The sequence below is a fragment of the Pollicipes pollicipes genome, unplaced genomic scaffold (genome assembly GCF_011947565.3).
Source record: "Pollicipes pollicipes isolate AB1234 unplaced genomic scaffold, Ppol_2.1 Scaffold_6052;HRSCAF=7182_pilon_pilon_pilon, whole genome shotgun sequence".
NCBI classification, from domain to species: Eukaryota; Metazoa; Arthropoda; class Thecostraca; order Pollicipedomorpha; family Pollicipedidae; genus Pollicipes; species Pollicipes pollicipes.
Genome location: NW_023596805.1, coordinates 2,959,870 through 2,970,375, shown reverse-complemented (window position 1 = coordinate 2,970,375; position 10,506 = coordinate 2,959,870). Strand labels below are relative to the sequence as shown.

Sequence of the window (10,506 nt, the reverse complement as noted above, 5' to 3'; positions counted from 1 at the left end):
GCTAATGAGGTTTTTGCAAACTCTGAGCAATGACGACAAGGTGAAAAATTGATATATATATATATATATATATATATATATATATGTATACATGCATACAAATGTAAAATAAGTTATAGTGGTGACCGACCACACTCCTTCCCTCAGAGTGTCATTAAATCAACGCCACGCTCCATCCACGTTCGCCGCCCGACCCACAGTCCTCGCTCTTTCCTCCGCCGCACTTGCTTACTTGAAGACGAGCGAATGGAGATTAAGCACGCGTGTTTATCTGAGCCCATGGGGCCCAAGATACACGGCTTGATCGACAGCGCCGCATCATCACGGCTCCATGCCGGAGGGATCCTGTACAGCGTGGTGTGTAGACGCTGCTTCCAGAGGTCATGCATGCTTCCTTTTTGGTGGGGTCTCACCCCCACCGAAATTTAGTAAGAAGTTGGGTCAAATTTGCGGATAAACATGCCCTTGTGCTGGTGTCACGCTAAATGTAGCCGGTTTCTCCACTCAGCCTGATGTAGCAGGTTTCTCCACTCAAACTGTACTGGGGAACTGCAGCTCTGATATGTTTGTTATGATAGATCCGTCCCATTGACCTCTCAGCATGGACCAAGGGCACAGAGATTTCCGGGCCTGGAAACCGGGCAACCTTAGTGCTTTAGATATGGCCATCGAGACGAACCCGGGTGTTGTCCTATACGTATAAGCATAATATGCGGGTCAAAATGTACAATACTTAATTTGCTCACCACCGTGTCTAAATTCTCGCGACAAGCAATCTGTCCTTCGCTCTAGGTGAGCGTTGTTCACCTACGCCCTACTACGTGGGTGGGTTACACATCGGTACACGTGGACATGGGCTACATATGTGTCCTCAGCAGTTCCTAAATGCCCGAACAAAAGTCACGGGAAAACACATTACGGTTCTCTTAAAATTGCTTACCTTAACTGTGATTAAACAATGGTAAATGTGACCATCGACTTGTAAAAAACGCGACAATGAATTTGCAACAACACAATATGCATATATTGTATATATATATATATATATATATATATATATATATATATATAAATGCATGTAATAATAATATATACATATGTATACATAAAAGTTCCACTGTGCTTACATAGAAAGGTACCGTGGAACCCGAGCGACACAGCGACCATTCACATTGCGATGTGCCAGCCGTCTTCTGCCGTACCCCGACCTCATGAAAAACTCGAGCCAATGACAGACGCGATTCTGAAAAGGTGCACAGGACCACCTCCACAAAACGGCGGTGTAGTTTCGCATTCAGATAGGAGGGCGCCAGTCCCACCCCCAACCCCATTACTCTCCCAACCATGCGCAGAAAGTGGGCAAACTTCGGGGAAAATGTTGTTTTGAAGTATTTTAGGAAGCGGTTACTATTTTGTTCTGCTCCCCCCCCTTACCTATGTTTCTTCTGCTACCCTGACTAAGCACGCCCCTGCCAGCCAACTGTGAACGTGTCACGTGGCTAAATAAACGCATCCGCTAAAACTAGACGGCAGCCGGTCGGGACTTGACCGGCGCCGGCCTCTGGGCACTGTCAGGGGGAGGGAGATCAGGAGTAGGGAGGTTAGAGGAGCAGGGAGGTCAGGGAGGAAGACCAGGAGGAGCAGAAGTCAGGAGCAGGGAGGTCAGGGGCAGGGAGATCAGGAGGAGTAGGGAGGTTAAGAGGAGCAGGGAGGTCAGGAGGAAGACCAGGAGGAGCAGAAGTCAGGAGCAGGGAGGTCAGGAGCAGGGAGATCAGGAGGAGCAGAGGTCAGGAGCAGGGTGGTCAGGAGCAGGGAGGCCAGGAGGGAGATCAGGAGCAGGGAGGTCAGGAGAAGCAGGGAGGCCAGGACTGCTGAGGTCAGATGCGGCATTACGCTACAAATAAAATTCGGTTCTGAACTATTCGACACATCAATTCTTCCGGATCTTTTTCCATAGCGTTGCGGCTTATTTCCATATTGGTCGCGGTCGAAATTACAGAAGTGGAGTTGACTCATCTCCGACCAAGCGGTATGCAAGAAACCAACCGTACCGGGAACCCCATAACAAACCCCGGTGGCGCGCTTGATGACACCGAGCCGCGTGTCCGTGCTTCCGGCCCTTGCGCCCCTGCCCAGCCCACACGTCGGCATTGGCTTCTCGGACATTTTACCCACGCCCCAGTGGGTAGCAGTGTGGGCATCATAATCGTTTTACGGCGTACTTTTCCTGCCAGCTCACAGGATCAACGTGTTAAACGCCCGCTTCTTACAAAGCTGTGGATGAAATTCTACCAGGCCGGCTTCGACGAATCTGGCAGCAAACGAGGTTATTTATAGCGGCCTTTTTGTCTGGTGAAACGAAGCTTTCACGGCGCACCGGTAGGTTTTCGTGCGCAGCATGCCGGGAATTCCGATTACCACGTGTCCACTAGTATGAACAACTTAACTAGAAACGTGCCGGTTCCACATTGCGTATGTTCGAACCCGGGGCGCGGTGCTTCAGTTCTCTTTGAAACGTGTCAAACTGCCTGCATCACCCAAATCATGCAGCCAGTAAAACTAGGGCAGCATTCCGCGACCGGCTTCCAAACGTGTGGTTCTATCCATAATTTCAGTAAACCCTACATACGAATCCGTAGTGTATCACCAGTCTTGTGCTGCTGCTCTTGCCCTGGACTTCGTTCTACCCGGTGTCCGTTGTCCTGCATTATACCATCGCAGCACATTCCATGCTTTACAGCCATTCCTGGCACAAAATGTCCTCCAGCTGGTACGCCAAAAATAAAATTACAACTTCCACCCACACCCACACCCACAGCGGCAACGCTAACCCAGGTGGGCTCAATGTAATTCCAGAACTAGCTGGCACTTCATTCTAGTTCCGTGCGGAGGTCAAACACATGACTAAGCCAGAACAAATGTATTCCAAATTACAGCCACAGCCGGGCACCAAATGAAGACCACCACTACCGGCGAATGCCCGCTTGGGCGGGCGGGGACACGTCCACGCCGTCGTTCAGCCAATGAGAACTTCCGGACCTGCAACGGTAGAACAACCAATGACGTCACGTGTCATGAAATGACGTCATTAGTTCGCAGCGGCCTCTCAGACAAGTCGAATGTGTTACCCTCATGGGTTGTCAGGCAGAGAAGTGGCATCAGTGCACAGGAGACGGCGGTGTTGTGAAACCTCGACGGTTATGCAGCAATAGCATGTTTAGACCCAGAACAACCATCCAACCTCCTTCAGCCAAAACGTACCGTCACGAGTCAAGATAGCCAAGCGCTGGTGCTGCCACCTGTCGGCGAAAAAACACCAGTTACGACCACGTCCCCTGACGACCACACGACCTGCATAAGGTGACAACTCAGCGGGTTGTGTCATCAGCTGTCAGCGAATGTGAAAGAACCATCAGAGAAGCGGGCGCGTGCGTCTGGGAGGCAGGTGCCGAAGGCAACAGTCAACACTCACCGACAAGGCCGGCCATTGTCAACAATCTTTTAGTGACCTAAAAAGCCTTGACGAGCATTACAAATGAAACACAGCCGCTAAACAAATGCTTACACCGCAGACACAAGCCAGACTAGGCATCAACACCACGCTCTTACCTCCCAGCCGCCTCGATGGACCCAGGCAATCCAGCGCCAATGTCTGAAACCGGTTCCAACCAGACTTCAGAAAGAGGTCTCAAAGCCTACACGCAGTACACAAAAAGGGCAGATACTCAGTGGTAGTGACAATAGTGATCTCTCACAGCGGTCAAGGCACACAGAATGCATCACAGCGACTTCGGTGACCTACGACCATCCGAACACAGAACACAACACGACGGGGAGGTGTTGGCGTGATGAGGACAGCAGGCAACACGTGCTTACCGAACCTGTGACGTCACACCGCCGGCGGTGTCGGTCAGCAGTACACCCCCGCCCGGGGGAGATCTGGAAACACGGGATAGATGACGTCAGAGGCCGGTCCGCGCCGAGTTGGACAACGCGCCGGTCGACACGGATCTCAGACAGTAATGTCCACATTCGAATTCGGACAGCGGATCTGTTATCCTCATTGAAAGACAGATGAGCGATTAAAGAAAGGGGGCGAGGTGCCCCGACTGTATCGTCACGCGACCACTTCAAGAAATGAAACATCCATTACCTGGTGGCGCGTGCTGAAGACTGCTGAAGACTGGTGTTCCCTGCGATGAAAATACACGGTCAGGACCAACGAACTGGGAACTGTGCTACTTCTGTACTCAGCACAGACTACTGTATACTTTGAAACATTCTACTTCTGCTCCAGATAGTGCAAAAGAATGTATGGCTGGCGCCAAATTATACATAGCTTCCTAATAGAATCTCTCGATAACATAGGCTAGCATAAATACATTCAGAACACATTAGCCCACAATGACAAACCCTACAAAACTGCTTATGCACATACATCACCAGTTCACAAAACCAAGATGACAAAATGTAGCTCGCATGGTCTTTCCCCATGGTCACTGTGACAGAGTCACTACATGAAGACACTGGAGAATGCGTACACGCTGCCCACACCAGACGCCAGGTCCGGGGACAGAGTTGCTCTGTGATGCTGTGGCATAGGACCATACTGCATGTGATACAGCTCCGGGACCACGGTGCAGACCGGCGAAGGACAGTCTGCACACATCATGTGTGAAGAACACGACAGACTGAGCAGCACTCACCTGTCTGTCTGAAGAGACACGGAGGGACGGAGAGAGGGCAGACTGTCCCGCCTGCAAAAGCCAGGGAGAGGTCAGACGACACCAGACTGCCGCCGAGCCGGCCGACCGCGGGAGCAGTTCAGATGGCCGTTCTGGACTCAGCACCGCATTGTCAGAACAGGTCTGTGATAGAACAATCATCAGGGCACGGGGAGACGGAAGCCGACCCTGGCCTCGACATACGCGCGACTCACCCGTTAGAACGGGGATGGAGTCGGGTCCAGACAGAAGCCGAGTTCCGTGTTACGAAAGGGGTGGAGCCGAGTCCCGACAGTAACCGGGTCCTGTAAGGGGAGAACAGGAGATGTCATTCCCAGGTCACGGACGGGTACACACTGCTGTACACTCGGACACACTCAGATGGCCGTTCACGACTCAGCACCGCACTATCAGAACAGGTCTGTGAAAGAACAATCATCACGACACAACAGCTCGGGCCAGACCCCACAGCCACACGCCCCGTAGGACAGCCGGGTACGTACCGGGGCAGGTGCTGCGGCTGTGACGGAGAGACGTCTCTGGACCGCCGGCCCTGACCACAGACACACAAACAGAGGTCAGCCCAACGACCTCAAAGGTCACACCTCAGTCTCAGGTCACGCGGGGTCAGACGTGCACGGCCGTCACGAGCGCAGAACGCCTCCGGTGGAAACCGCGAATGTTTCAGAGCAAAGCTTCATCATGATGAAATGCATCAAATAAATCACGTACGCAATTTATCCCAACATGGCACTGCATGCCCACAACCCAGGAAATGCGTTGGCTCCGTACCTGTGCACACATTACTTCATCCGGGGAGTAACCACGCCGCAACCGCCACCCATTCCGAAGTCCACTGCAAAGGCAGACAACGTTCAGAAACGGCCTCACAATCAAACGCTGTATGATGTCTGTCAAAACATCAGATTAAAAGCAGCCATGGAAACTGTTTCATGCGTTTCAAACGGTAATTCCGAGTTTCATCACAGTAGCGAAAGAAGTGCCGCAGCAGCCGACGGCCCGCTCCCCACCTACTGGTCCCCGATCTGTCACGTGACGAGCCCCGAGGGCAAGGCGAGCTCCAGTCCGCAGCCATCCGGTGCTGATCCACACTACAAACGGCGATCGAATATCAGCACGTGCCAATAGCAGCGTTTGCAAATCTAACGGTCGTCAGTGGTCAGAACATTGAAACCATTCAGTCACAGCAACTCAGACTGGGGCGGTATGATAGGTCATCACTGAACGCGCGGAACTCCAGCAAATGTACAACCCAGTCATCTGGGAACAAATAACTTGTGACGCAGTACCAGAGAACTTGCGATGTAGTACAATAGGAGCCAAAAAGGCAGAGCTAACAAAAAGAAAAAAAGACTAAGGCACTACTAACACAAAATGAAGTAGTCCAACATAACCCAAATCCCAGATATCTGAGATGACTCACTGACCTGATGAAGAAAGGCAGCAACACAAGGCAGAGCCAGGTCTTCTGTTGAATGCTGCAGGTGAAGAGGGACAGGGTCAGTCGCAGGTCACGGACGGGCCCACACGGCCGTACACTAGGACAGCCTCAGATGGCCGTTCTGGACTCAGCACCGCACTATCAGAACAGGTCTGTGATAGAACAATCATCACCACACAACAGCTCGGGTCACAGACCCCATACCCACATGCCCCGTAGGACAGCCGAGTACGTACCGGGGCCGACGCTGCGGCTGAGATGGGGAGAGGCGTCTCTGGACCGCCGACCCTGACCACAGACACATGCCAGAGGTCAGTCCAACGACTTCGGAGGTCACCCCTCAGTCTCAGGTCACACAGGGTCAGACGTACACGGCCATCACGAGCGCAGAACGCCTCCGGTGGAAACCGCGAATGTTTCGGAGTAAAGCTTCATCACAATGAAATGTATGAAGGTGATTTGGCGCGGCCTACGACCGGCTGTTTACCTGTTTGCCCGCAGGCTGCGCCAGCTGTCTACCAGGGCCGGCAGTGAGGCACAGGTCCATACTGCAACGACATGGACCGTTAGCACAACTGAGGCCCCTCTTAAACAGCGCTGAAGAAACGGCCTACTCCAAAGGCAGATAACCAACCGCACGCAGAAACTGAGTCGGAGCGGGTACGCCAGCGTCCCAACACGCCAGTCTTAGTCAACAGTCTGTACACCACCACAGCTGATTCAGTGGGAAGAACCCCGACCAATCAGTCTGTACATATCCACAGTTGGTTTAGTGGCAACGACATCCCTGACCGATCAGTCTGTACGGGTCCACAAGTCCCGCCCAAGCCAGCTGGACCGGCGGGGAGGTTAGGGCTCCGTCCGTTCGCTCTCCCAGCGCACCTGGTCGGCAGAGCGACAGCTACGCCCAGCCGTGGTTTGGCAACTGGGTACGATCGGACCCGCACGGCACCGCCCACGTACCGAGCCGTGTTGCCGTGGCCGCAGCCCGCAGTCATGACCGTTCCCAGCCAATGCAGGGACCGCTTCGGACACGTCCGTGGCTGGCCCACTGCGACAGACACCACAGCCAGGTCAGCTCGGGGACAACGCAGACAGCGCGTCGCCGTCACTTGTCCGCATCAGCAACAAAAGGCTATCTCCAGGCTGTCGTCAGGAAATGGATCCGAAGTTTGTCATCAGCGATGTAAACAGGCAGGTGTGTTAAGGGCCCTTGATCTCAACTTACCACTAATCTCGCCATCTGTCTGGTCCGAGGCCGTCAGCTGTTGGCTGCTGACCCGCTGCAGATGGACGAGAATCACGTCAACAGACGTTCTACGTAATGTCATACGCATCAGGCATCACATGGAACACATTCTATCCGGAACTCACTGAACCCTGACAGGAAGGATCACCAGTTTTGGCCATTCACCCTAATGACTGAAGTGATAACCAGTCGCCAGACGCGTGATAAGCGGCAGATTCGGTGTTACCAGTGTCAGGATCCACCAGTCTGACTGCACCAGAAAGATGGGTTTTAACAAAGGTTGTCAATGTTTCCCAGTAATAAAAACCACACGCGCTAGTGACAGCAGCATGGCTTGTTCTCTGGGATCTACAGCAGCTCAGCATCGAGTGGGCTGCTCCCATCACACAGCCGTAGCCGGCACTCACCGCGGCGGTGACGCTGATGTAAAGGACACCTCACACATCGCCTCCCCGGGAATGCCTTAACCGGTGCCACCACCAACAGCTCCACTGGTGACAGACAGACCCAAGGTCACGGTCAGCGGCGGCGGCGGCGGCGGCGGCGGGGCCTGCAGGGCGGCGGGGCGGGCGTTGTCGCCGGGTCGGATAAGATCAAAGCTTCTCGATACGTCAGCGGTGCCGGCCGGAGCCGGGAGCGGCGGCTCGACCGGCGGCCGGCACCTCAGACTCGGCCTTTGTCGTCATCCCCGGTGCCGCGCACACGCAGTTATGGACGGCTAGTGGGCATGCCTGGTGACGGGACGGCCCGACCTACACGAGCGAACACACACGCATAATGGTAAATGTAGTTACCAATTCATTTGGCCCGCCATAATGGACCTTGAACCCTCTGAACGCAAGCTTTTAACGAAGGCCGCGCCATGTCGTCACCACTCACCAGTTCCGCCCGGCGAAGACGCGCCAGCGCCGTACCGCTCCCCAGGGCAGCCAGCCGCCGCCTCGGCAGCACTACAGAGCCGGGCCTGCGGAGCGGGAGGAGGGGCGGTCCACGTGAGCCACGCACCGGCGCGGGCGCGTTGTAGCGGCGGCGGCGGCGGGCGAGCAGCGCGACGGACGCCTGTTCGGACCAGGGTCTGCCCGCCGGGCCGCGACAGGGCCGACGGGCGTGTGACCCTGCCCGGAACGCTCTGCCAAGGTATTCAGCCGCCCTACGACGGCCGCGAGCAGGGCGGGAAATTGGCCTTGGTCGCAGCGGAACGTGAGAACAGTGGTGCGAACGACGCTCTGACGACTCGCAGAAGAATTGCGTTGGGGCGGCAGATGTGATCCCACACATGAGCACGTCTAGTAAAGTAAGTGCACACGCCACACCTTTATCTGCTCAGTTTGCAAGGAAGGCCAAACTCATTGCTATTGGCAATCAATTTTCAACTGGTGTTATGGACTGTAACAATCACTTACCAAGTGCGGAGACAAGATGGCAGTCATTGTGGAAGAAGTGTTCCTAGCTGCTCAGAACCAGCTGTGAAAGGAAAAAAAATATTGTAATGTGGAAATTCTTAGTGCAAAGACAGCACATGGCCCAACCTTACAATGCACCCTGTTGCATCCACATCGATGCGTGTTTGCAGTCATGCTGTCTGGAGACGACCACATGTACTGAGCTACCAGATACAGAACATATTCAGTATCCCAAAACCAATGTGAAAGCAACCCTCCTGGGTGTTTCTCCTTTAAATCAAACACACATCTCCTACGGCTCGAAACTGTGACCACCGCGAGATCCATGACAAAGCATATCGCGCACTGAAGCAAAACATAGTGATTGTCCGGAAGTCTTAGTTCCGCCTGTCCAACATCCAGAGACGGCAGAGTGGAACAGTCCGGGGGCGCGAGGCACCGTCACTGTGCCAGAGCGTTGGCCCCGGCCAGCCAGGGCACGGCCGGCCAGGAATTTGACGGACTCTGGACGGCGCACACGACTGTGGCGACGGGCCTCACCCGGCAGGCCTCTTCCTCTCTCTCTTCACAGCAGCCGGCGGTGGGACGCCCTGAAGCCGGGCCGGCGGAGTTGCGGCCGGCACGGACCCTGCCGCACACGGCAGCAGAGAGTCAGCTGGTACAACACAAGCGGCGAGGAAGTACCGTTCACTCAATGGTGTTAGCCGACACGACGACCTGCCTTGGACGTTCTCACTCAACAGAAATGACCACAAGCATGGCCAATACCAAATGAAGGCAGTTTTGACGACGCACACTGCTCAAAATAGTGAAATAGGCCTCTGCATGTAGCCCATCCCAACACATGCCATCCACCATGTCCATTCCACCCGGCCCAGTTCCAACACAATGTCGACACCTGCCACAGACAAGTTGTGCCCGATCTTCTAGAAGGCGGCCCGTGAGGCGGCACGGACGCCAGCTGGTGAGGGGGGCTTGGCTCTGGCACGGTTTGCACGTCGGTGACGTCAGGACGACCGTCACAGATTCGATCACGTGCCATGTGACGTCACACCGAACGGTGACATCACACTGAGCAGAGACCCACCTGCAGATCCCGCCTGGTCGCAGTCTGCACGGCGTCACGTTTGCTCCAGAGATTCACCTAGGTGGCTCTAGGAACCTTCTCAGTGCCATGGGTCCTTCTGATCTTCTAAGTGTTGTTGCAATTGCAGTATGTGCACCACCGAGGCGAGTACAGCCCTGGGAAATCACATGACAGATGTGACACAGCACAACACGAACCAAAACCGAACGCCGACAAAAGGCTCAGAGAAAAGCAGCCATGGAACTGGTTTCACGTGCATTCAAACGGTAATTCCGTGTTTCATCCTTGCACGCGCGGAGATGGCCGCGCCGGAGCCGTCGGGGCTCACCTAAGATGGAGTGACGGCGGAGTGCGGTGCAGGCGCTCCCAGAGCCGGCCGGACCGTCTGTCGCAGAGGGAGGCACGGAGAAAGGTCAGACGGAGCCGGATGGTCGCCGGCGCTCCCGACGCGTCACGCACGGCATCAGTAGTGTGGGAGTTGTCGTCATGCGACAGTCAAGAGTAGCAAATACAGCACAGCATCATCTGAGCGGGGAACCCACGCGGACACGGCTGGCAGCCAAGTGGCTCACTCGCCAACC

At 54.7% G+C, this 10,506-nt stretch overlaps 1 long non-coding RNA gene and 1 other non-coding gene across 3 annotated transcripts; both read right to left on the bottom strand.

Annotated features, from left to right (window-relative positions):
• Window positions 1–5,004: 5,004 nt before the first annotated feature.
• Window positions 5,005–9,985, bottom strand: LOC119104227 (uncharacterized). Of its 2 annotated transcripts, XR_005094902.1 has the most exons (14): window positions 9,926–9,985; window positions 9,379–9,466; window positions 8,839–8,899; window positions 8,315–8,399; window positions 7,843–7,926; window positions 7,415–7,469; window positions 7,150–7,237; window positions 6,674–6,734; window positions 6,423–6,474; window positions 6,173–6,223; window positions 5,760–5,836; window positions 5,517–5,580; window positions 5,228–5,277; window positions 5,005–5,029 (listed from the first exon to the last, which is right to left on the bottom strand). It is a non-coding gene; the product is annotated as an uncharacterized LOC119104227 (long non-coding RNA). The 2 variants fall into 2 exon arrangements; XR_005094903.1 differs by lacking the exons at window positions 5,005–5,029; window positions 5,228–5,277; window positions 5,760–5,836 and having other exon boundaries at window positions 5,519–5,580.
• LOC119104943 (small nucleolar RNA SNORD31) lies at window positions 5,899–5,973 on the bottom strand. Its single transcript, XR_005095027.1, has one exon. It is a non-coding gene; the product is annotated as a small nucleolar RNA SNORD31 (small nucleolar RNA).
• Window positions 9,986–10,506: the final 521 nt, after the last annotated feature.